The sequence below is a fragment of the Haemaphysalis longicornis genome, unplaced genomic scaffold (genome assembly GCF_048455015.1).
Source record: "Haemaphysalis longicornis isolate Haplotype H1 unplaced genomic scaffold, Haemaphysalis longicornis Haplotype H1 scaffold_14, whole genome shotgun sequence".
NCBI classification, from domain to species: Eukaryota; Metazoa; Arthropoda; class Arachnida; order Ixodida; family Ixodidae; genus Haemaphysalis; species Haemaphysalis longicornis.
Window position 1 is genome coordinate 47018272 of NW_027526245.1, and position 27158 is coordinate 47045429.

Genomic DNA, 27158 nt, shown 5'->3' on the forward strand with positions numbered 1-27158 from the left:
GTTTGCCATTTAGTGTTTCGCTAGGGCGATTTTTCTCTGTTTGCTTGTGCCATTCTCAGGGCTTTCGCTTATTTTATTTTTTACGTTCCTGTGAGTTGTGTAGTTGTTCCCTCTCCTCGCTCACGTTTATAGTGTTCTTTTGTTGAGTAGATAAACGCCCTAATCTCGGAGTGAAGCGTCTTACGGTTCATCACTATCAATAGTTTGCGCATTTGTTTGCAGGCAACCATCACACCTTACATGTTATCCGTTCAGATGCCTTTATTGTTCATGTAAGTCTCGTCGCTCTTTCCGGATGAGCCCGCTGCTCCGCCTTCGCTTTCTTGTCTAATGCTCAGGTGCAGGTTAAAGTTCTCAGGTGACAAACCTCAGTTTCTAAACACTGCTCCGGCTGTGTATCTAGAAGACGTAAAAGGCAGAAGTGAAATATACCACACCACAATATCTTTATTTCCTATTTATATTACTAATATTAGGAAGTGGGTTATACGCGCAATATCCATGGCTAATTGCTGGGCCACAAAACTGGCAAGGGCATGTATCCGGGCAGCGCAACGGCAGTTGAGTGGGATGACACTGAGAAAAAAGAACAAAACAAAGAACTTATAATTACTAAAAAGAAAAAAAAACTGCGTACGGCACACTTGCTCTACCAGAATTATTCATCACTTGCAATATATCTGAGGATTTTAGGTTTACATTGCAACTCTGAGTGCATCATTGCCTAAAACACACTGGCATAACATTGAATAATATGTTCACCCAAAGTTTTATATACATCTGCACATGCGGATGATGTGGGTTTGATTCTCGGTTCTGGACGACGGCGGACATTGTCTCTCAACTTTGATTTTCACTTCTTTATACTTGCATCACAAAAAATTACCCCATTTTTCCGAGAGGAACTCTGAGTAGGATGCGGAGCATCGCGGGGTTCACCTACATTTCCCACAAACCCATCCACTAGCACAACGGAACGCAACGGAACCCCCGATGGGAATGTAGACAAAAACTGACGACTGGGCGAGTTGGTACATAGTCTTGCTTGTTAACAGCGCAAATAAAACAGGACACGAAAGGAAGAAGGAACGGACACAGCGCTGACTTACAACTGAAATTTTATTGCGGTTGCCAGCGGTTTTGTAGGAACACTGGCAATAACAACAAAAAGGAAAAATTAGAAAAGGAGAAGGAAAAGAAAAGTTTTTATACATGATAACATGAAAGGAATAGATACATCACGTATTCCTTGGCGTGTCACGATAAGAATTTTGGGAAGGCATAAAACTCACAGTGGTCATGACGAAACGAGATAAGTACAAATGACATAACAAAAATCATGGTCGCAATCGAACCGTGGACAGGCCTAAGTAATCTTCATTTACCGGGAGGGGAGCGCTGCGCCAAGTACTGACACTCCTTATCTGAGAGGGAGATAGATGGAGTGCTTACGCATTGTTGTCCTAACTTTAAGATTTCTTTGGCTTCTAAAATTTCCCGCACGATTTGGTTGTCATGCTTCCCTATCACTATGCTCTGATCCAGCGCCGGCTGACATTTGGAAACACAGATCAGAGCATAGTGATAGGGAAGCATGACAACCAAATCGTGCGGGAAATTTTAGAAGCCAAAGAAATCTTAAAGTTAGGACAACAATGCGTAAGCACTCCATCTATCTGCCTCTCAGATAAGGAGTGTCAGTACTTGGCGCAGCGCTCCCCTCCCGGTAAATGAAGATTACTTAGGCCTGTCCACGGTTCGATTGCGACCATGATTTTTGTTATGTCATTTGTACTTATCTCGTTTCGTCATGACCACTGTGAGTTTTATGCCTTCCCAAAATTCTTATCGTGACACGCCAAGGAATACGTGATGTATCTATTCCTTTCATGTTATCATGTATAAAAACTTTTCTTTTCCTTCTCCTTTTCTAATTTTTCCTTTTTGTTGTTATTGCCAGTGTTCCTACAAAACCGCTGGCAACCGCAATAAAATTTCAGTTGTAAGTCAGCGCTGTGTCCGTTCCTTCTTCCTTTTGTGTCCTGTTTTATTTGCGCTGTTAACAAGCAAGGGAATGTAGACGTTGTTGACGTTTACAAACGGCTTCCCGTTATCGAAGGTTCGGTTCGCCGCTCGCTTCGTACGTTTGCGTTCCACTTCACGTTGTCAAAGTTCCGGTACCACCGCACGACGTTCTCAAACCGACGCTGCTTGACGTAGCTGAAGCTCAGGATCCGCTGCTCGACGTTGGCAATTCGAAGCTGCTTCCCTCTGACGAAGTTCAGGGTCTGCCGCTCGCTTCAAGCGTTTGCGTTCAGCGTCGCGTGCCCTTCGCTTCGCACCTTTGTCTTGAGTGGACGTAACGTTGCTATTACTGTTTGGGCTGATGCTGACGCGTGCTTGCGTCAGCCCACTCACTGATGGAAACTGTTGCTTCGATCACACTTCATCGGAAGCATCAACGGAGTCAACCGAAGCAAGCGATACACTGAACGCGCGCAGCCATCTACACGCTTTATATTCACACTTGAAGCATAGGAGACTACAGGAGGAGAGTAGCCCATGCGCCGCGAGAGCAGAAGCGAGAACGCATGAGAAGCACAAGCAGGTGGTAGGAGAGAAGTGAGAGAGTAACGCGCAGCTGTTGAGAGTGAGAAGGAGGGGAGTTGCGCATGCGTAGAGTGAGTGCGGACGCCGACGGCGTGGGACACACCCCCAAGCAAGAGATGTTCCGCATCTAAAAGACGATCTTACAAAATTCGGCATTATAATATTCTCAAAACGTTTGAATAGCACTAGCAATAGGACTGCAACGTTGAAAATCGTCCATACGGCATGCCTCGACCCCTATATATATTGAGAGACGGAGATCCGAGAAGCGGAAGGCTCACTTTTATTAGGTTGACGATCACAACTCACCGAAAGAACAAGCCCATGGGCATGACGATGCATATTCAAAGATTATATTGACGATGCTTATGGGTGGATAGAAGTAACAAGAAGATGGACCTGATGTCTTCCGCACAGCATATGGCCATTTCGATATCTCTCCCTCGCATAAATATCAGAGCATCATGCTCTCAATTTCCATACTTTTTCCCCCGCGGCGGAAGGCGGCCGCCTAGCGTGCACGGTTACTGCTAGCGATGCGTGAAGGGTTTTAACTATGAGGCGTGAATTGTTTCGGTTCCGTGGCGGTGACATTCCACTCACATGTCCACTTGGGAGAAGCGATAACTAACTTTAGACTTCTGTTCGATGATAACGTAGATGCCGTGGTAGCGGTGAAGAAGCGTTTAAGAAAGTCCTTAAGTAAGAACAGTGGTCCAAGGATGGACGTCGTTCCCTTTGGGGAATAGAACGGTTCAGTTCGTTAAGCCGTACCAATCCTTTCGTCCTCGCTGGCTGGATTTGGCGCGGCTTCTGGCCACACGTCGACAGAGAGCGGTCATTAGGGCAAACAGCTCATGAAATTGGGCACTAGCAGGGACCGCAACGGAGAAAAAGGAGGTGTCTAGAGCAAACGAGGTTGACCGGCCTTGAACAAGAAAGAGGGGCAAGTAACCGGTAGTGCTGTGGACTGCTGATTTTTATGCGAATATCAGGAAGGGTAGGGTGATGTCGTATTTGCCGTGGTACGGGCTGACTGTTATCGAGAACCTGTCGGGCATAGTGCTGTGGAAACTCTCTGAGAGCCCATTTGTGTTGGGATGGTTACTAGAAGAGGTTGTATGGACGGTATCGGCAGCCCCGAGCATTTCGGCAAGGATGTCGAAAAGAAAAGATTTCCGGCGGTCGCTCAACACAACGCGCGACGCTCGATTTCGCAAAATGACATTGAGTAATACAAAGTCAGGAACGTTTTCAGCCCTGCCCCATTGGAGGGGAGAAGTTTCAACAAATGTATCGAATTAAGTGATGCTCAGCCGTCACAAAGCAGCCGCAACCATCAGCTGTTGGGGGTAAGAGTTCTGACACACACCTGTTTACCGCTGCAAACTGAATGTAGAGGCACGGGACCCGTAGAAGCAAACCTGCACGGGTTCAGGTCGTTTGTTTGCGGTACTAGCGCAAAGCGCAAGAGGCCACGTACTGTGCTACAATTATAGACAGGCCGGAACAGAAAAACGGACTGCGAACGCGATCGTATATCGTCTGAAATCCGACACGTCCAGAAGTGGCATGATCTTGAAGCGCCTCTAGTATACGACGGTAAAGTTGACGGCTGACTACTGGAATGGCTGACTAATTAAACTGGAATAGAGATAGACATGTTTTAACGAAGTTCGGGGGGAATCGTGGTGCTTCTAAATTTGTTCAGTTTCCCTTCCTGAAACTTCAGCGTCACGATTTCTGGTAGCTGTTCGAGGACATGAGAAACGGAGAGAAGCGGTGCAAAACACGCTAGAAGAGCGGAGAAAACTACTTCGAGAGAAACGGAGGATCTGGGGAATGTTCGTGGTGTCGGGAGGCGGTGATAAGCGGTGTGGACAGGTCAAATACACAGGCTGATGAGGGGAGTAGCTGTAGTTTTTGTCCCATTCGTAGGAGGCGTAGCCGCGTCGCTCGTAGGCGGCCGAAGACGGCAGAATTGAGAAATAGGACCGCGGATACCACAGTGATAGCCGAAAGGCAATTTGTTTATAGGATGCTGTGCTTGCCACGTTGACTGGAAAAGCGGTGGAGCTGAAGGCGTAAAAATGGCGTTCAAGTGTCGATGCTGAGTCGGAGGTACAATCTCCGTGAATAGGGGTTTTCGTGAAACAGCTTCGGAGAATGTAGGTACGCGAAGAGGAACAGAATGGGAGGGGTGAAGAATGGTTTTCATAGATAGCAGCTTCCCTCTGCTTACGTTGTATACCAAGTTTTGGTAATCGGGCCATACACGCCGTGTTTAAGAGGTACTGTCATAATCTTGTTTCTCCGTGGAGTCGGTTTGTACGTGCTCTGAAAACAGCAACTTCAGTTATCCCGAACAACATTGCGGGAGGCTCGTTAGGTGTTGTGTTGATTTGCGAAGAGTGGTCTACTGGAACAAAGTTTATTGACTTGACTGGCATCTTCGCTTGCGACAATTGATCTGAAGAGAATTGGTGGACGTACGCACCATGTCTCTGTTTCCGGTAGATTATGTCATTAGGGGCTTTTACCTGGCACTCGCTGTATGACCTGAGTGAGGGTACACGATCCACAACCTGTGGGTGCGAGTTATTTGGCCACAATCGGTCAAGTTCAATGGCTCGTTTTGATCTTGTTTTGTATCATAAGGGTCATGTCTTGTAACACAATTTGCCGGTCCTGGAAGCAAGCCGTTAAAATTTGCACACAGTGTGACTTTCATGTGCAAACCTTGTGAGTATGCGTTCTAAAACACATTTTAAGCAATCATTGCATTAAGGTATTTGCCTAGGTGCCCATGTTGGTAGCAACTAGAGTGCTGCGTCCCGGCAGCCGCATATTCCTGTATGTGGTAGCTATATATTTCGTGAGGTTATGCATCGGTGCTTCTTTTGTGCCAACTCAGTATTGCTGCCACTAAACGTTTGCATTCAGATGTTGTGAGACGTAGTTACCGCATATGTGCATGCGAGGCGTGGGTGCGTTGTTGTCGCGGGAGGTGCGCTCGCTGTGAGGTCATTCTAAGGGTCACCGGGATTGAAGGGACACCGGGTCACCGGCCTTTCTTCGGGATTGCAGGTTTGGAGCCCTCACAGAAAAGCTCGAGCTCGTAGGTGCCAGTTGCTTGATCACACGCTTTGAGCTATCATGGATCCCGGACAGTTCTATGTGAAACAAGCCGACCCACGACATAAAGACAGAGCTGGCTTATCTCTCCAAGCCATCCAGCGCAGATTTCGCGACCTCATCGTGCCCGAACATTTCCTTCACCTTGGGCAGAAAACCCTTCCAGCCGACACACAGAATAAGCTGTAGCGGTACCTGCTGGTACCAGCTGACTACCAGCTGTCGCATATGAAGAACTTCGAGGGACTGAGCCAACATTTCCTCAAGGTAAACACGTCAGCACCTTCAAGCGCTTCCGTGGAATGGCTCTTCAACATTGCGAGCGAAGTATTGACGAAAGCCCGGGTTCGTGTGTCTGACTCCAGCATCCGGATGCAGCTTTTTCTCAGTTCAGACTAGGGACTCTACTCAGTTGCTACTGTGCCATGGGGCATTTTTTGCAACAAATTGTTTTTAAATTTTTTCATTCATTCTACTTTTTTTGCCATATCCGCTAACTTTGTTATGCTCTTAACTAGTTTCTGCTTGAAAAACCCAAGAAAATGTCATGTTTGGGCCACAGAACTTGTTTTCTTGTTTTATTAGTTTTTATTCATTTGGTGCTGTTTCGTTTAATTTTTATTATCGCACTTTGTGTCCGACTACATTATTGTGGTGTAAAGGGTTTTTTACAGGCGGGATTATGGGTCGCGTTACTTCCGATGCTTTTCCTTTATGTGGATTTCTAAGCCCAACAAATTATTTATGTGTCGCTTCCAGGTGTTTGGCTGTCTTTGGTTGTTTTTTCTATCTACTAGCTGATTGTGTTCGGTATACTTTGTAATTCTTGTTCGTAGATTTTGTGCATGACTACGCTGTTGACTTTTTTCTTGTTATCGTCTTCCGATATAAACTTGGATTGCAAACCTCGTAGGTATTACTTGTTCTGCTGTGGTTTGTTACTCGCACATTTGTGCCGTATGATACGGAAAGCTTCACTTTTGTTACCCTCTTACTAAATTTTCTGCAAAGGCCTGTAAGTTTTTATAAACTGTAATATTTAATCAGAAATAATATAGGCCTATGTATTGCTCCTTTTGCCGCAGTTTCTTATGCGAGACATTTATTCACGTTCCTGATGATCCTGCATGTGAGTAACTCTTTAGTTGCACATCTGAAGCGCAGTAATCTTACTGCGCATTTGTAAGACCGAAGTAGAACGTGTTATATGTGTTGCACCTGTAATAGACGAGCACAAAAATCGCAGTCTATGTCGGTGCTTGAAAAAATCGTCTAGAAGCTTTTCTTTGGATTTTTTTCAAATCCAGATAAACTGCTCCCGCTGGTGTTTATATTCGTATAATATACGTGGTTCGATGCCTTTTTAAAATCGTCTCTTTATTTCACCTCAGAATTGTCCGACACCATGTTTTAATTGTAAAATAAATTGAACATTAATGTAACAATCGTTCCAATGTTCAAAGTAGAACTGGAACGCGTTCCCTTTGCAGTAATGGAACTTGCAACGGGAACATAATTCAAAATTAGGAAGGAACGAGGAACGTGCTTCTGTTCCTTTTTAGTGGAACGTGTACAACACTGGTTAGTATTTACGATTTTGCGTGAAAGAACCTTGCCGCGGAAGAACACAACGACGCCAAAAATAGCGGAGAAGGCACCAACAGGTGCAAGATGAAAGCAAGCACAAAAGCAACAGAAATTTTGATAATGATGTTCCACGCAAAACAAGAAACAAACAATAAAGAAAACGTTGCGATCTGTCCCAGGAGATGGCGCGGGAGCAGTGGGCAGGAAAAACAAAATCCATTAAACAAACTTGTGTTAAACTCATCATGTGAGGAGGAAGGAAACCAGAAGAGCGTGAGGAGTTGTAGCAAAGAGGAGATTGACACCACTACCCACCGGGCGAATCATTGCTGCGGGCTTCACCTGCTTTAGTTTGAGTGGAACTGGCTTACTGGACGGCAATAGTTCTGCCACTAGCGGTTCTCAAACTATTGGAGGGGAAAATTTCGAATTTGCGATCTTTTGCTTGAGCACAGTGATGTGCTTCATTGCTAATTTTTGTAACACATAGAAGGGAAGGCCCCGTCCGTATTTATATATTTTTTTATCAGGCCAGTCAAGTGCAATGCTCAGTGCACGGTGTTTTCTAGACAAATCAAAGTGGATACATCTGTAGAAGGTTAGGATTTAAACCCTTCATGCGACTCAAGCGCCTTTTTTGTTGTTGGTGTGTAAAAATATTAAACAGTATATCCTACGCCTTTTTATCGCAGAGTTACAGTACATTGGGATAGTTACATCAGAAAATGTCCATATTTTAGTCTCTGGAGGTTGTTGCATCTTAGAAACAGAGGTATATTTTGCGTTTAGACTAATTTTTACGCAGATGAAAATTTAAGGTACAACTAAAGTGGCCAAAGTGCACCGAATAGTGACATAGGTGCATGCTAGGTTCTTCCTAGGAGCAAGATTTATAAAGAGATACATTATAAAAACTTGGTATGTCTGCCTGTTTTCTTATGGCGCAATAAAACCACTTCAATTATTAACTAAGGCACAGCGGAATTAGTTTATTAGCTCCCAAAATAAAGCTGTCACAGTTCATACACGCGTAGTATACTCGGTACGGAAATATGAGAAACATTTCAAGCAGAACCTTGCTATATTACGATGACCAAGCATTATGAATATTTAGGACTAGTTTTTCAAAGCAATTTAGGAGGTTTAGAGCGAGTGTGTGTTTCTTCTCATCTAAGCTTAGAGCAGCGGCTTTCGTCCCATGATTGATGTACAAGAGTCCTCTTCCTGCTGGTGTTGCGAAATAAACCATGTTTTGCTGGCCCTACTGGTCGTCCAAGAAAGTTAACGAATGCTTCTGCTGCTAGGTAGTAAATTTGTACTGTAGAGAAATCTGGTATGGACAGAAGTATTTGCGGAAGGAATAGTGAGTGGGGCTTGGGAGTCAGGCCTAGAGGTGTCTTGAGTGTGCTATGCTATTGTAAGAGGCATGAGATGATGGTCTTAACGGGCCTGATGATCGAGTCAATTGGTCTGGCCTTGTTGTGAAGACACAATACTAGTGTTTGCGGAATGCAGCGTGGCCGACGTCATTCCTGTGGTGAGAAATGGTGTTTAAATTTGCTACAAATATTGCAGAAGTGAGCGTTCCAGGTTGTAGAAATGGGAGAGAAGTCAGCCGAATTCTTTCTGGGAGATATTTTGATCAGCTTGTTGTGAGTTGAAAACAATTGTTAGATACTATAAATTTGTTGTGTTTGCTGCGAGAGGAATTGTCGTATTCTTTATTGCGGCTGCAGAAAAGTGAGGTAAGTGGCTTCGGGGTAGACGTGGCTGTTATCCGTCGTGGCCTTTCTGGATTGTGTGTTTAAATTAGAGAACTATGTATAATTTGTCGGCGTCAGTACCCGATGACACATTGTTACCGAGCTGGCAAAGGGTTTGCTTGTAACGTCCTTTGTAAATTTTGACTTGGATGTGTTCGCACTACGGCGACATTAAGGATACCTACATACGGGGTTTTATTTTTTCTCCTGTTTTATACTATGAAGTAAAGGAGTACCTAAATTCCAGTGCCATCCGGGCTGTTGTACGGAGCCTAATGTGAGCGAATGGACTGTTGCCTCAAACATAAATGAATGATTTCTTATTCGTTTTTATTCTAACACTCCCTTAATGTAGGCCGTGCGTGTTTCGCCTGGTACCCAAGCTTTTCCTAGAAAGGTATGTAGAGCCTTTATTTTTAAAAGTGTCTTTTTTGCAATGCACTGTCTTTTTTCGGTTACACAGCGTTCCCAACTCGCGAATGTGTTTTCGTGTTTTTTGAACAACACCAACGCCTTGTTGCTGACTAAAATAATGCGTTGGTGAGCTGCAATGAATTCGCCCCATTGATTGAACTTCCTCAATCGTTCGTAGTGTAGGAGGCAGTCGTCCGAGTCCTCACTGGACACACCAGAGAAGGTGTGCACGTCGAAAGCTTGTCTTTGTGGCTGGGACTACTCGCTGAGCCTCTGGATTGTCGGGCTTAATAGGAACCGTTCACAGTAAGCCAGCAACTCGTCGGCTGCGGTAAAGAATATGGGTGGGCTGTACATCCGTCGTCATGTGTACAGCGCTCTTGATTACAATGGTTATGTGTATATAGCAGATGTTTATTTGCGGGGGCATGAGTAACCGTGGTTGCTCAAGATTACGGCTCCTACAGATTGCGGAGATATCCGATGCAGACAAAGTGGGTTATCTACGTAAGAGCATCGCCAAAGATTTGTATTGGTTTTAATTACAAAAGAGCAGGCTACTAGCACGGCGGATGTCATTCAACACTGTAGGATATTTCAAGCCTTGAAGATGCGGCCCAATACGACAGAGTTTGGGCGCAGTGATAGTGTGACCATGTCTCCACAGTTGACGTAGGTGCATTAGTCAAAGTTGCTGACACTGTACGATGCATCGCATCTGAAGAAGTGTTGCGCCACAAAAAGCTAACTCGGCATCCTTAGAACATACGTGTGGTTTTGCAGTCGAAGTGCGTCCGAGTGCTTTCAAACCACGAAATCCAATGACGTTCTAGACCACCCACCGCAGCCTCCGTTCGCCTGTCGCATTCGTAACAGCGTCGGGTGCGGGAACCATTCATGTGTACAAGAAGTTCAGATTATGTCGGGCGTTCAACCCTCGAATCAGTACCGTTCACCCAGAATTTCGGCGAACGGCTCCTAATTGATACTGCTGAGGCTTAGTTGCACACATCTCGAGGAATTGTCACCCGCACTGCCAAGACCAACGATTCGAAGGATGACCGGCGTTTTTGTCGGAGACACACAGCCGGGTTCTAGGAGGTTACAGTTGTTAGCCGCCAGACGTTCCACCTTGTGCGGGGCGCCATCCAGCCACCTCATATAATATGAACTCTCCTGCCTCTGATACCAGTGTCGCGGATCCGACTGAGCGGACCCTTCGTTCTCCATCTCCACGACGCCGCTCCCCTTCGCCATGAAACAAGTGGCAGCTCTGATGAGTGTGAGGTCACCGAACAGCCTTCTTCGAACATCTCCTGCACATCTCTGCACGTATTATTGTGAAAAAACAAAGTGGACGTTGTGATTGACACAGTACGCACGAGTGGTGAATTGGATCATCTGTTTCTGTAATAAGTTGAGAATTTACCCAGCACTTTGCCCGAAAAGTAGTGTTTCATTGGGACCACCCGGTTACACTTCCTCCAAGTAAAGGGGAAGTTTTGCAACTAGTAGGTACTTTTTCAGCAGGTGTGTACCAGGGTGGGAAGGTCTCCAGTACCGTGTTCATTATCCTTCTCCGCTAAACACGTGACGTCACATAGGGCATACATTTTCTAAAGGATTGTGGCGCTAGTGTTGATTGCATAAATGAAAAAAAAATATTTACCGGCTGCCCTTTTGGCATCCTCAAGGACGAATAATCAACAAATATCTCTTCGCCTTGGCTGTTAGAACGTATTGGTTTACCAGCGCTCTCAGCAAAATTTATTGTGATTGCGGCACCCGTGATTCTATCACTAGCGTTCGACGTCTTTTTAGAACCATTTCGAGAGGGCTGTGCATAGAAGAATGTATTGGCTCTAAGGTGTATATTCCCAGCTTCTGGTGCCCCCGCCAAGCTGTGGGAGGCAAATATGCCTCAAACGCAATTGCTGCTCTTAGAGTTTCCCTGGTTTGTACTACTTTTACTCCCATCGGATGAAGGTTTCTTGAGGTGATACAACTCTTCGCTCTGACGAACGCTGCACTCTTGTAATGTTCTTTTGCGGTACACAGCCGTATTCGACTTCTCTAGCACCGCCGCCATGCTGTCATTTCTAGAATCTCGAAAGCAGTACAGCACACATGCTGGCTCAGCAGCGCCAATTCGGCAGGTATCTGTCGAATCTGTACGTGTACCTATCAAAGCGCAAAATAACCAGCTACCAAGTCGACGAAACGTTGCAGAAAGGAGTGATTCGGGCCAGGTGTAGCCCTTTCGCCACCCCCGCCATTCTTGTAAAATAGCATGCCTCGTGCCAATTCTGCGTGGACCATTGCTTTTTTAATGCCTTTACCAAACAGGATGTTAAACCTCTGCCCCGTACTGACGCTTCTGTTGGTTGCTTTCACTTGGCTTCGTACGTCTCATCTTGAGACTTGGGGTCTGCATAGTAGCACATTCGTATGCATTCCCTTGACAAAGATGAGACCACTTTCGTCACCCCAGATGGACTATACAAATTTAGTGTTGTTTTCTCAGACTATGGTATAGGCCTGCCACCTTCGAACCGGTATTGGGCACGGTTTTGTCGGGGGCTGAAGCGGGACAGGTGCATTTTATTTGGGTGACGCCATTTTCGGCCGCAAATTCACCGAGCACATCGCATGCGTAGCTCTTGTTTTGAAAGCATTCAGATCGCGGACGTCTAATTAAATATCGAGAAATGTTCCGATGAATGCCATGTTGGTGTACTAGGTCTCCTGGTGACGAGGATGGTATCGGCATAGGCCGTAACAAGAAAAGAGCTGCAGACTGTTTTTCGCAAGCCCGGTCTGTTGAGAAATTGAGAAGTTGCCTTTGCATGTGCTTGTATTTCTGCCGCTTTTTGCCACAATTTGCCGATGGCCCACCACCTTTAATGCGCCTGGTACGAAAAGACGTCTCCTTCACAGGTACTCCTGTATGTGACGAAGGGCTCGCTCAACTCTTCGCAGAGATCAAGGCCAGTGCTTCGTCAATTTGATCCATTGGCTCTGACGAAAGATTACATGGACTCCAGAAAAGTGGGCATTGGGCTGTGCTTGTTCGCATCATGGGGTCCGAAAACATGCCGTTACTTATGCCCGTTGTTTACTGAGCAAAGCCGAACCAAAAAACACCGGCCCAGAAGAAAAGCGCTTTGAGGTAATTTTCGTCACACAACGCTTCTGGTCGTACATCGGCTGACACAGTTCGCTCCGCCATCATCGCTCTGCCATCAACGTTCGATCCGCCATCATCGCGCACAATCACTTGCTGTGCTAGCTTGGGAATTTTCGCTATCCTTCCGGCCGGCTTGTGGGGTGGGCCTTGTCGCATCGGCAATATGACTCTACGATCACCCACAAGAGCGGCCGCAAGCATTCCGACGTGGATTGTCATTTCCGGCTCCCAATCAAAGTAACAGATGACGACTCTGACAACGCTCACGGAGATCTTCCCGGTGCAAGAACCGAAATGCCTGACCTAAAAAGGTTCAAGCTTGAATAAGAACTAGATAAAAACCTTCATTCACTCTTCGATCGTGCGAGTGACTGTACAGCACAGAGCCAATACTTCACCCACAGTGTCTAGCTCTAGAAGATTAACTACTCGTCCTCAAAGTCGCGACTCCTACCTGTTGCTTTCTAAAGTTTGCGCTGTTCAGTTATTCACTCCAAGCACGATGTCGCAACTGCCGAACACATGACATTTGATCCGTCGCTTCACACGCAAGCGCCAACGGTTCTATTGGCCCTATATTTCTCACGTGACGGAACGCTACGCTGATATTTGCCCTCAATGTCAGCGGTACAAGCCACCAACGTTCGCTCCGCCTGGCCAGCACCAAGCGATCACTCGACGTACTTTCCATTTGACAAAGTCGCTATCGGCGTCCTTGGCCTGTTTACGTGATCTTTGAATAACAATCGATGGGTTATTGTCTGCATCTACTATCTTTCCGCTACAAGGAGGCAGCTGCGACAGCCCCCGCCACTGCAACGCAGGTCCCCAACTTTTTACTGAACCGCATGCTGCTTTGGTATGGACCACCTCGCATCATGATTAGCGACTGCGGACACCAATTCACCGCTGGTGTTATTCAGAAGCGGCTATGCCTTGCTGCTTCAAAATGTCGTCATTCTGTATGGCACCACCCACAAACAAATGGTCTTACAGAGGGCGCCAACAGAACCTTTGTGAATATAAAGAAAGAGACGAGGCGCCGATACCCCTCCTGATGATTTCTTTACCTGTGATATCCTGATGATGATTATGGGGCACGAGAGAGGCAGAGCTAGTTGTTTTACATCCTCCCCCGCGCAACAATGAACGAGAATAGTGCGCGTTCAAAAAATTTAGTCCGTGGAGAGTTCCTTTCAAGTACATGCGAGCCAAACGAGTTTGACATCTTGTGGCTTCCATCACCATCGATGATAACTATGCCTTGGTGTTGGTTGGTCCATGATTCTTTGTGGCAGCCAGATGCACGTGGAACGCAGTGGACGTACGCTTGCTTTCGCAGAACATGAGGCCCGTACTGGTGGGTAACTCATCTCTGTGTCTTCGCTCGCGTTGGACTGTACGCCCTTTCTCTGAAAGATGCCGGTGCCTACAGATATTTTCCCATCCACGACCTTTACCTTGCGGCGCCCATACTTTCGCAGTGGGGTAGAAATAAGATTTAAAACAGCTTCCTGCTCCTCCGTTTCCGAACGTTTCCTCTTGGCAGTTTTTGCTTTGCTAGGCGTCCGCACCTTTTTCTTCGGAACCGTATACATTAACTCTGGAGGACAAAGAAGGTCGCGCTATAACAAACATTTATTTCCATCTTCGACCGGCGAATGGTACCGAAACCATCCTTGGGTTCTCTACTCTTGCACATTTCATCCGTGGTCACTTGATGTGCTGGAAGACTATAATGCTACTAGGGTGTTGCATGTAATGGAAGGTTGTTTATGGTCGAGTCGTTTCTTATGTCATTCACTTGCGCTTGTCCAACTGTGGAAGAAATCAGTGCCCCATGATTTATTACCTTATTGCCAGCGGTAACCGCATTGGATTTAGTCTCTCCTTCATTACACACGAAATGGCCGGTTATAAGTGTTGCTGCACCTTGCAACTTCACGTTTGGTTTTGTCGTAATTTGGGCCTTGCGATTCACTGCTCTATTACTCTGATTCGTATCTGAAGTATCGCTCTTTTTAAAGTATTCTTCGGAATTTTGCTGGTGTTCTTTCAGTAATTAGTAGGTTGGACCTCTGTAGAAAGCAATTAGGTTTTGCGGGGCTCTCTGTGCGTCGACTATTTTAAACACAGCCTTGGCCTTTGCCATACAAACAAATTGTTCAAACTTGAGTGAATCTTCAACCTCGCCGTCCAGTTCATCAATTTCCACGGTGTCTTGAGCGTTTCGCTTGATCGCTTTCAGTGAATCACGATATTCAATCAGATTATGAAGTATATCTTTCAACTTACTTATTGATGGTATTTCGATTGGGAGGAGATCTTAAATCTTCCCTATGATGCACGCGTTACTTTAATGGACGGTGCGCCGCCTTCCAGTAGGGCCTCCGTAGGTCGGTCCAGCGTCTCAAATTCCGTAAGCGCTGGCAACCGGGCTCAGAGGGCAGTAGTCGGCATCGTCTCCGCGTAAGTATCGGCCCCGCATTGGATCATCATGTCTTGAATCGTGCAGATATCTCCTACGGCTCGGCTTGTTCCATCTTATTTTTCTTAGGCTGCTCCGATGTTTCTCGAATCGGCGTCTTCCATCTGTGGCTTCCTTCTTGCGTCCAAGAGGGGAGAGGGCGGCCGTAGAGAAGAAAAATGTGCTCACTGTGGCTCCCCCCTCGAGGTCCCTTGTCCCCGGTTTAACGGCACCAAAAATATTTGGACAAAGAGATGACCCGCCGAGACGGCCCCCTCCCTCCCCGATGATTCCTTTAAACCTGTCAATTCCTGATGATGATTATGGGGTACGAGAGAGGCAGAGCTTCTTCTTTTACAGCAGTTAACATGATCGCCATGTTTGTGGATTCGGACTACTAAACCAGGGGCACCTTCTACTCTTCGGTGATTTATGAATACAATGTGGCCCGCACAAGGCTGTGGATACGATGCTTACTGCCTTATTTATGCACATTCCCCGAACAGCTTCCTTGACAATATCTTTTCTTTCTTTGTGCAGAACGACCGTAGCATCGTCGAGACACTGGGCCGAAATGGGGAACGGAAATGCGTTGCTCGGGTTGTGTATACTGGCCTCGCATGCTCCGTAGCTCCAAGCTGTAATACGACAGCCATTATGGGGCATTATATATGAAAAACGCGCCTTAGTGTTGCTTCGGGCTGCTTTCCTCCAGGAACAAAAACGCGGGGATGCTGCGGTGCCACTGCAAAAAAGGTGCTGGTGCGCTACATCGCTCCATTTTCAGTCCTGAACCTGATGAGCGGCGTCAACCGCGTCGTTACCCTGCTTCTAACGGATGGCCGTCGAAGTTGAAAGACACAAGTTCTATGTCTGAAAAAGCAACCCGTGATGAACGCCGAGAGCTCGTGAGCACATGCCTCGTTGAGCTGAGCGTCTCCGGCAGGCACAGTGGTCCTAGAAAACAAAAAAAAAACTGAAAACCTTAAAGAGCAGAAAATGCTGGGCGCTCATGAGCGTGTGCCCCGATGAACATGATGGTGACTACTACAAGCGCAGTGGAAAAAAGCGACGTAACATGTAAATGAACATTATTAAACATCTACAAATGCGTGGTAATGCGTCCTTCACTGTTTCCGTAGAGAGAAATCCTTCAGATTTGCTACCGTGCAAGGCTTGCGCGACTTAGTGCAAGCTTCGCCAGATTTTTTGTTTTCTATCCTCACATGAGCCCTTGGCTTGTGTGGAGTGTTTCGTCTGTACCGAACGAAATGTTTCGCTGTCCATGCACTATGGTCAGGATGAACTGAACTGGGGAGGTGAGGAAGCCGCAGTCGACTCTTGTTACTTGAAGAGCTAGCTGTTTGAAGTAGAGCTGGCTGGGTGAAGCAGTGGGGGTGAACTAGTTGGTGAAGCAGTCTGCCATTTTGAGAGACCACTACATCTGCCCATAAAATACATTCGCTACCTCCAGGAAACAATATTGTATTTACTTGTGTACATTCTTGAAAAACATACAAACCCCATAGGTCATGCCATTTAGAGGTATCCAGAACAACGTAAACAATCAAATTTGAGGCATTTAGGGCTGTATATTTCTGGGGGGTGAATAGTGCGCCGTATGGATCAAAGCGAGTAAGTGCATTTTGTTATGGTTGAAGTTAAACATTGTCAGTCCCATGTCTAAGTCTGCAGAACAGTAGCGCGTGCACTAGACGAACACGAGTCTTGTCATTGAGGCGGTATTTGCGCTTTGATAAACCACGGGTGAGCTCAACTAGCCACGTTATTATGAAGTGCATTTGAAGAATTACAGCTGCACAAGATGCATCTGCTTGGAAGGGTTCTTCATAGATCAGGAGTGTCTTACTTCCTCCTGGATACCTAATAAATACATTCCTAAGGATCCAGTTCCAGGCCAAATATCTGCTACTGGTTCGTCTAGAAGGTTCTAGAATGGCCTATGTTCACTAGAAAGTCGAGACAGCGTGGTTTGAGATGGATTGTGACTTTTGCAGCTCCGTATACAATATGAATTTTTATACTTGCAATGACCCTTCCCTGCAATCTCATTTCACGATTATTATTTTAACAAATTAAGCTCATGAACGTAGAGATTGTGATGTCTAGATGCTCGTAAATGTTCATTATGCTAAGCTGATATTAAAGAGCATATATATAAGGAAGGTGTTCTTAAGCCGGGTGGTACACTTGGCAAAGGTGATATAAAGAGGAGGAGAGTGATTTATTTCAGATTTTGTTTCTCGCTGTGCTTTCAATGTCTGTATTCACCGGCGTTTATGAAGTTGCCTTGCATTGGGAAGCAATGGTTGGGTAGGAAATAATAGAGCTCTGTTAAAAAAACTGGTTGCTGGGCGTCTTTTTCACGGTCTAAGAGCGTACTGAGTACCGCAAAAAACAACACAGAGTATCGTGGACACACTATGTTCATACAGCCTACTTGCGCCGAGCAGGACATCTTAGGGTCATTTATAGCTGGAGAGTAGTTGTTGTGCAAATATAACCGCACACGTAAAAATGAGCAGCCGGATGACTTTCATATGTTCTTGCAGGGTATCTACAAGAATTTCACTCTTTAGTTCGTAGATTGGCACTCGGAGAAAGCGTCGTAGTCAATACTTCCCCTGTGATTTTGCTGGGTGTAATGGTTAGCTTTGTACTGCAAATACTAAACAATTAAAGGTTGATTCCAGGTCGAACCTTCGTTATCATATTGCTAGAAAAGCACTCCCATAGATTTCCAATTATGCCGGTCCTGTGCTAACTGCAACAAATTTATTCCCGCAATCGTCTTGTCCTCATCGGCTCACCTAACTTTGTGCCACTCCCTGGCGCGACTGCCTTCTCTAGAAACCCGCACTGTTGCCCTTATTAACCAACGGTTACCTTGATTTTGAAATAAATGCCCTACCCCACGAATTTCCTCTTCTTATTTTCCCCCGATATGCCATTAACACTTGTTTGTTGTTGTCTGCGGTTAAGTTATCCTCACCAGCTGCTTTGTCCAGTTGCATTTCTTTCAAATCATTCTTTGCTTCATGTGTCGTTACTGGTGGGAGGTCTACCTCCACTGAACTTATTCGCCATTCGGAATTATCCTGGATGTCACGGCAACTGTACAGATCTCGATAGAACTCCTCGCCTACTATAGCTATTTTATCCCAATTAGGGATGACATTGCCTTGTTTGTCTTATGTGTATACGTGTAATTTTTCCTCATGCCACCACCCCTTTTCCATGTTTTCGCGTTGCCTCTGTATTTTACACGACGCTCAATAGTCTCCATAATATAATATCCTATTTCAGGTGTCTTATGGTTATTGTTGAAATTCTAAAGCTTCGATATTTCTACTCTTTGAGCTTGGGTGGAAGCTGTCATACTTTTCCCTTTCCTAACTAAATCTTTCGTCTCATGGCGAAACTTACTAGCGTACAGTGTAGTGATGTTACCTACGACTTCTGTTGCGCACTCTGTGATAATGAGGGTAAACCTCCCCGTTTCGCCCTTAATATCGCGTCTGCACCGCGATCCTGAATTCTTAAACTTTCAGTGTTACTGTAACCTCAATGTTCGGCTTCTTTTGTACTAGCTTGCACCGGTTTTTCCTCAAATATTAACCAATTCTTGATGTCACCCGTTCGTGGTCATCCTTCCGAGGACCTCCACATCCTGCACGCGCAAGGCTCATCGCATTGTATTACTTTTACTGCATTTGTACACTGCCCATTTCTCCTCCTCTATGGCCACTTCCTGCTCTCCCGTTTGCGATAAGGGTATTTTTATTCCGCAGAATATTCATTCTGTGAACTCTACTAACTAGGTCCCTGTGTTACTCCTACCACGCGAAGCATAGTTCCCAACTGCCTCCTCTCCTGCCTGATTCTTCCCCACTTTAGCAATGGAGTCTCCCATAACTACGGTATACTGTGTCTTTAATTTACCCATTGCCGATTGCACACCTCCAAAGAAGCGTTCAACTAGACTAGCCGGTCGTCGTAGCTGGATCTAGGCGCCTAGCCTTTTACCACGATGAATCACTTCTTTTGTAAGCCAAATTACAAGACCAGATATCCTTTAGGTATTGCTGTAGTATTCGTCTACGTGGCTAGCTATGTTTTTACTGACTAGACATCTCTCTCCCACTTGTGTTGTGTCCACTAGACCATGGTAACATAGGACGCGTTCATTTCACCGCACTTCAGAGGCTTCACTTATCCTGATAACGTCACTAAGCCATATGAAATCCCATATATGGCCCTCGAACTCATTTACAACCACTATAGACTCGCCTCACTAGATAGAGTTCTCGTGTAAACGTTGCCACTGCTAGACTCAAATGGCGCCCTGTGAGGATCCTCGCATTTTTAGCACCCTCTGCGGTGTCACAGGTCTCACCGCCGCCGTGGTCACTTGCTTCGCAGATGCTGGGGACGGAGAAGTGAGATTTAATTGGTGTATTCATGAGATTCTGCTCTGGTGAGAGAGCGCGTTACCGCAATGGTCGCGGGATCAGGCTACAACCAAAGCCTCCTTCTGCAATTCTATCAATACACGCCTTTTTATCGAATACAAAATGCAAGACCTCGGGTTTCGAACCACGGTTTTTCTGCATGCCAGGCGGAACATCTACTTCTACGCCACCGTTTTCTACCTTTACGCCACCGCTAGGACTAGGAAACAGCACTAATTGTCGCAACTACGCGTCAGAAGAAACGCGGCAGTAGCTCCTAATAGAATACCCACAATACTCGGGTTCTTGCTACAAAATACTTATGAATATCCCTTAGGTACTCCTGCACTATATAATGGCCAATTCCCTCCTATTTCCCCAGGCACCAATCAGTACAAGAGAAGGCACTACGGTCTTTGATCTTGTGCCTATTGGAACTGGCCCACCATACCACCCAGTAAACACTCCCTGCACCGTTCTCTTCTTCTCCGATATTACGTGCCTAATTATCGTACCTTTTATTCTCCAATCTATTCATTACCTTTTTTCCCGCATTCGTTTTCTCTTCTGCGTAGTGCGCCGTCTTCATACGTCCGACAGTTACTGGAAGAGCAGGTTCTTTTCCTTTTAAATGCAGAGCATTTCTTTAACTCACGATGTCACCCGGCGTTGGCGTGACTCCGCGTCCGCAACAGCCGTTCCAGGTGCGCCCTCTCCCTCACTCCTCCTCTCCCGCATCACGCTACCCTCCTCGCTCTCAACAACAGGTCCGCACCCCTCCCCCTACACTATATATAAAAAAATAACACTTACCGGTGCCTGGTTTCGATCCCACGACCCTGCGGGCGGAACGCAAGGTACATGGTGCTCTACCCACTGCGCCACAAAGCCGACCCAGAATGGAAGGCGACGAACGCGCCTTATATCCTTGACTCATTCAAACTAAGTCAAGACGCTGCTGATACAACGCATTCTTTACCTGTGGGCGGGACGCGATATACATGGTGCTCTTCCCACTGCGCCAGAAAACCGACACAGAATGAAAGGCTACGAACGCGCCTTATATCCTTGACTCATCCAAACTACGTCAAGAAGCTGCTGATACAACGCATTCACTACCACCAACTCCCCAAACACTAAACGTTAACGCAATACACCCACCCCCTGTGCGACGCATTTACTCGAGTCCCCCTCGCGGGGAGATGGGCCCTTTTTCATAATAACCGCTTACACATGCCGCTTCGGGCTTCCGGAAACAGCGCTGGTCTACCCGACTTATGCTCTAAGCTCACCCGCAAGCTAGTTTTTCCTGTATCCTAAGTGCTCGTCTTTCGTGATGCAGTAATTCCGTTTTGTTTCCTCTCGGCCCTTTGTCGTGTACACCAAGGTAGCACTTCTGCCCGCTACTCGTCCACCATGCTGTTACTACACGACGCAAGCGACAGATCTCGGCACGGGATGCCTTCGCCAATGTAACAGGAGTGCAGGCGACATACTCATCACGACAGGTACGATGAGAAGAGAGTCAAAGAGAGAAGAACGCTGTCGTTCCTGGTACACCATTTCCAGCATAATAAGCAAGTACGGTATACATTTCTTGTCCAACTTTTTAAATATGTTTAGGGCGTCAACTGCGGCTACATGGCTAGAGAGGGTGGTTTTTACAGGGGTGAGCAGGCTATTACTTACCGGGTCCCCGCATTTGTATTTCGTGGTCGTAAATCTTAATTCCGTGTCAGCCCTGCACCAAAAAGTACCGTTTTGCGGATGAACCATCGCTCATTTCTTAGTACAAAACAACTGAGAAATCTTGCACACAAAGCGCAAGTAGGCGCCCTTTTTGCATGCACAAAAGGCGCAATTTTCGCTAGCTCCTAATCCTGAAACTGTCTTAGCTGCGCAGCAGCATCCTTACATAATACTCTTTTCATCCCTGCGGGGTAGTACAGAAGTAAAGTCTACAATGCAAACTCATATCCTGCTGCGTACTAAGGTGAACATGGGACTCAAATATCTCATGAAGAAAACGCGAGTGTAGCGAAATCAAAATAATAAAGTCGGTTAATTTATTCCTCGCCTATGACGCAACATCAGTGGCTTGGTTACAGATACTTTCATATATAGCGAACGCGGCCTCACCGAAGTATACACAGAGTAACCAAGGTGACAAGCTTCGGAGTGTTGGAACAACATCCATCAAACAGCACAAAAGAAGGACGATGGGGCACAGACGGGACACAGCGTACACTAACAACACACAACACGGTTTTGTTGCAAAATATGATTACACAAAGAATTTTGTTACAGAAAAAAACGAAAGACCGGAAAAAAAACACGTAGACATTCCACGTTTGTCAGCTGCCCTTTTGTTCTGTTAATCGACAAATAAATTGCTTCTTTATATAGTGGTAACACCTAAGCTGCACTGGCGGCTTGAAAGGTCCTACTTCTTCTTTGTGCCCTGTATTTCTCTGCATTGTTGCAGTTGATTGCTATGTCTAACTACTTTTGTGCTATAAAAGCCTGTTACTCTGGACTGTTTTCTATCCACGCCTCATCCACGTCCATTTGCGCTGTTCCAAGAATGCTATACAGAGACGTAATATTGACAAGCATTCCTGCGTCGTTTCATTCCTTGTCCACAATCGCCAGTGCAGGTGACAAAATAACAGACATACTGCATTCCACTGACATTGAACGACGTTATATCCGAAAGTGTCTTCTTTGTACCAATAGAGTCGTGCCCCAAAACAAAGACAGCTATGCATGATCCTGCCAAGCAGACATCTACGGCGCCCCTTAAGTCTTGTCTGGCGAGGCTTTCTGACAGTTGGAACTCGGTTTTCAACAAGTCGCTACTATGTGGATGCCCAATGGTTCTTGAATTCAAAGCACAAAAAACCAACGAATAACGGCGAAATCAAAGATAGAGCATTGCACAGGTGCTGACATATGGGTGACCAAGACACTTTTGGAAAATAAATACGGTAGATCTTAAGACAAGAAGAAACATGATACGCCAAAAAACCACACGTTTCCGTGACATCGGAACTACCATGTAGTGATACACTGCACAGATAGGAGAATTGTATGGCCGAAAGCGCGGTTGAAACGGATATTTGCCTTCTTTTGCTGCTAATTTATAGGCCTCAACATTTTCCCAATGTGGTCTTCAAATTTTAAGCCACATCCAATGTAACGAAAAGAAACTGGGGGTTAGGCTCCCCTTCTTCTGCGCTATTGACAAAACAAACCATCTATCTGGACAGGGTGTAAACGCAAGGTGGTAGGCATGCCATGTGAGTTTGGTGTTCTGTTTTCCTGTGCTGCATTTCCGTTTGCTTGCTGCCTTGATATCTTTATGGGACTAGAGCACAGCTTTCACACGAACAGGATGGCGGAAAACTGGACACACATAAGCGTTGGGACCAACACTTTCTTGAAAGAAATGCACACACCTATATATGCGCAGTCTCCACACTACCGTGCTTCTTTATCATCGGTGCATGCGTAAGAAGTTAAATTCCTGTTTTGGCAGGGCTACGGACGGTGAGCTTCCGCATGCCAGTCCCAACCTGTTGTTCAGTCCAGCTTCTATGATCTGTCGTGCGGTTTGGTCAAAGTATTTTTCAACCACAGCTCTTTTGTCCAAGAAAGGCACACATCTGCTCTGTATGTACCTTACAGTGTGTTAGTACCGAAAGGCACGCATCCTTTCGATGTCGATGCATGCATGCACCGACTATCCCACAACTTAAAAAAGTGGCCCAACGCCCAGACGTGGGAGTCGTGTTTTCTGCTAAAAACTCGCTTTTGAAGCTGTGCAAATTCAGTGACCGAGAGGTTATTCTGGTAAAAAGCTGCGGCATGAAGAACTGGTCGGCCTATATTGAATGCACATAAAAGGTAGCCGATAAATTCCAGTTCCTTGTAAAGAACTTCAAGCTGGGCAGACTGCGAGATGTTTATATGATCGGTTAAGGGAGCATGCCACCACAGTAATAACGCGGTCGAAAGAAACGTGAGCGACGGGTTTTTAGCCCACGACTGCTCCACGCGCAGTTGTGTGCCTTTTTTCGGCGAGACAGTTGTGGTAAAGAAAGGCTCCGACCGTATCGCACGTCAGATCATAGAAGCTGAACTGATTTATTGGTTGGGACTGGCGTTTGTCAGGTCACCGACCGTAGCACTATCAAAGATGGAATTTAACTTTCTACGCATGCGGTGCTGATAAACAAGCGGTATAGTGTAGCTACTGCGCATATATATATATATATATGTATATATGTATATATATATATATGTATATATATATATATATATATACATATATATATATATATATATATATATATATATATATATATATATATTTATATATATATATATATATATATATATATATATATATATGTGCATTTCTTTCAATATTCTGTTTGTCCCAGCGCTTGTGTGTGCATAGTTCTCCTTCCTCCTGTCCGTGTGCAAGCTGCGCTGTAGTGCCCTACTCTTGTTCACCCAACAGGCCCAATGAGACACTTCAGTGCGTTTCATACCATAATATCTGCCGCAGTAATCTACGTCAATGGGAGTGAGCGCGTTTGTGCATTGATGTCTTTCTCCTCCTTGCTTGTTTATTAGCGCTGAGAAATCAGGAATATGAAACACTAGCTCCCACAGTGATTGACGGTGAGCATTTGAATACTGCCGTAATCTCCGCCCCCACCAATATGTTCTTCTCGTCCACCATAACACTTCCAAGATTTTTATCCTTGGACGTATTTAATCCTTTTTAACGTCGTCTCGTTCCAATCTCCATGAGCATGTAGATGCTTTCAAACCCTACAACTCCACCTTTCTTGTCAAAATTAGGAAAGCTCAATCGCTCGCGGAAATGAACCCCATTTGTAAAAGGCAGGTAAAGCATCAAAAGTAGCGTCCAAAAACACGCCGACTGGATGAATAAGTTTGAAATACTCTACACACTGCTACAAAACCTCCAAACGTTCAGGAACGCCAAATGCACAAAGCGTTATATTTTGTCAATGTTTGGGCTCAGAACTACTTTTTTCACTTGTCATCATGGCCAATTTCTTTGTGCTTTGTTAGCAGCATAATATAACTTGTAAGGTTGAATATTGCGGGAATAAAAAACTGGTTAAAAATTCGAAACTTTCTCGAGCATCACCTCTACAAGCCGCCAGACCGCATACAATTGTGAACGACTGAGTTCTGCTCACCCTGCATTGTAGTAAACCTAAACACACAAGGGTTTCTTGTAAATCACTGCCAAGGTCACTTTTGCCCCACTTCCAAGAACTTACCTATCACACTTATTTATGGCGTATAGTTCTATCTGATTTCGTCTATTAGGACTGGTGTATGCCGAATCACCATTTACTAACAAACGGACATTAGAGGAGGGCGCCGGGGAGTGGGCGCAACACTTCTTAACGATGACAATTTGATGCAACCTGTTCTTTTGTCCAACCATGCATCCTTGGGAGGCCTTGATATCATATAGTCGACCCAAAAAAGTTCCTTCTTAAACCGGCTTCTAGTGCAGTCTATGTGGCCAAATATCAGTGGACGGAACAAACAATTTTTCATGGCGAAAAAGTACTTTATTTTTGTGACAAGATATTCCGATAACTATACAGAAGGAGGTAACAGCTGACTAGGCTTAAAGCGTACGCCGCAGATATTCACAAGGAACTCTGGCGGGACGAAAACATAGACCGAATATATACACTACCGACCCTTTCGGAAAGCACCAGTGTGCGCCATATCACTCAACGAGCAATGCGTGGGAAAAACGTGCAATTTGCTTTTGAAGAGACTCCGCAGTACTGTTGGTAGAACTACAAAAACGACAATCTCTTCACTGTAGTTCTGCCCTGCACACAAGATCTCAATTGCATGTCCTCAGATTTGTACTTGGTGCAGTACAGCGAAACATCGGTAGCGTAGGTCATAGGGATAACATGTTCATTTAGGTAGTGAAGTTTTATAGAGATAAAACAACTAGCAAAGCCATGCTGGACATGGCAGAGATTTTAAGAAGCTTATAAATACAATAAAGACATGAGTAGCTCAGAGGACAGGGTTCGGCAGAATAACATAGTCAAATAAGGTGCATCGGTTACCGAAGTCTATGATCGAAGCGACCGTCGCTGAAATGATGACTCACTGGCTCGTTGGCCGACGGCACGTAGCCAACGACGTTCTACTCCAAGGTAACGTACAATTTACAATAGGCACACTTCATTTACACTACGTATTTACAACTTTCAAAGCTCATAATTGCACGCAAGAGGTCGGGCAATGCTCACTTCAAACGGGGCTCACCACGCTACTCTCCCTCTCTTTCTCCATCCCTCCTCCGCCCAATTCAGCTCGGCAGGCGGGAAAACACCCGCAATACGGGTTAACACCCTATGCCCACAGAGCGATACCAAGCTGGCGGGCGGTAATGATTCATTAGGTGAGGTCCGCGAACTTACCACCTCCCCACTATGAATGTTGTCCGCACAGTGGCTGTGCGCAAAGCATAAACTCTGGCTGTGGGTTCTTAAAAGCCAACATAGGAACAACCCAGAGAACCACTCGTAGCAATTGCTACATAATACACAGGAGGCAACATACCCAGAAGCACTGTAGCTTCAATGCTACGCAGGAAAAAACGTACAGTTTTAATTGTCCCTAACCCTTAAAGCCGGGATTATGAAATAGGCCGCAAAAATTTTTTTTTTCGTGTTTCGGCTTTAAACGGACACGGTGATTACATTCCACAGTTGTATTATCTGTCATGCAACTTAATCGCGGACTTTTAGGTTTGTCGCGAAAGGAAGAAGCATGCAACAAAAATAGTATTTTTTGATAATGTAACACCTCATGGGCAGTCTCCTGAAGGCGTGCAAATAGAAAAAAATTGGAGAAACTTGTACTCACTATGGTTAGACAGAAAACGACGAAGAAGTCACAGCTGTCGCACGTGGCGCGCGCAGTCCGCCATGCTCACCTTTTTTCTGTAATTATTCACTTTTCTTCTTTTAATCCAAATTAGTTTTTCTCTTCTCTCAGTTAGCTACCCATTTCCTGGCCAATCCCCCTGAGTGGGTACGAGCCATTTTTTTTGGACCAACAACAACAACAACAACAACCGATGGACATGCTGAGTTTATTTTCAACACCTTATACCAGATGGCGCTACCTGTCTGGAGCGCAACCACCACCTCTTTGCCGCAAACACATCACAGCCGCCGCTGAAGGCAGCAAAGGTTTCGCGGGTTGGTTGGCCAGCTTTATGCAGTATGTCGCGAATTTGCGACAACCGGCATGAAAGGGCTAAATACACTTGTAACAAAAAAAGGCAAATGCAGCAAAAAACTCCACATAATCATTACGGAAGAAGGTGCGCCTTCCGCAAACTCAAACACTAAACGAAAACGCTCAGCCAGACAGGGCATAAACTTCAAACTCTCCCAAAGGACACTCACCATCAAATAAAAAAAAGAACAAGC

The 27158-nt window shown here is 45.6% G+C and overlaps 1 long non-coding RNA gene across 1 annotated transcript in view; it reads right to left on the reverse strand.

Annotated features, from left to right (window-relative positions):
• Nucleotides 1-437: 437 nt before the first annotated feature.
• LOC144165073 (uncharacterized) overlaps nt 438-27158 on the reverse strand; it is a 35862-nt gene continuing 9141 nt past the window's right edge. The window contains exons 2-3 of the long non-coding RNA XR_013321335.1: nt 21325-21376; nt 438-576 (exon numbers count right to left, since the gene is read on the reverse strand). This is a non-coding gene — a long non-coding RNA (uncharacterized LOC144165073). The remainder of the gene's footprint in view (nt 577-21324; nt 21377-27158) is intronic.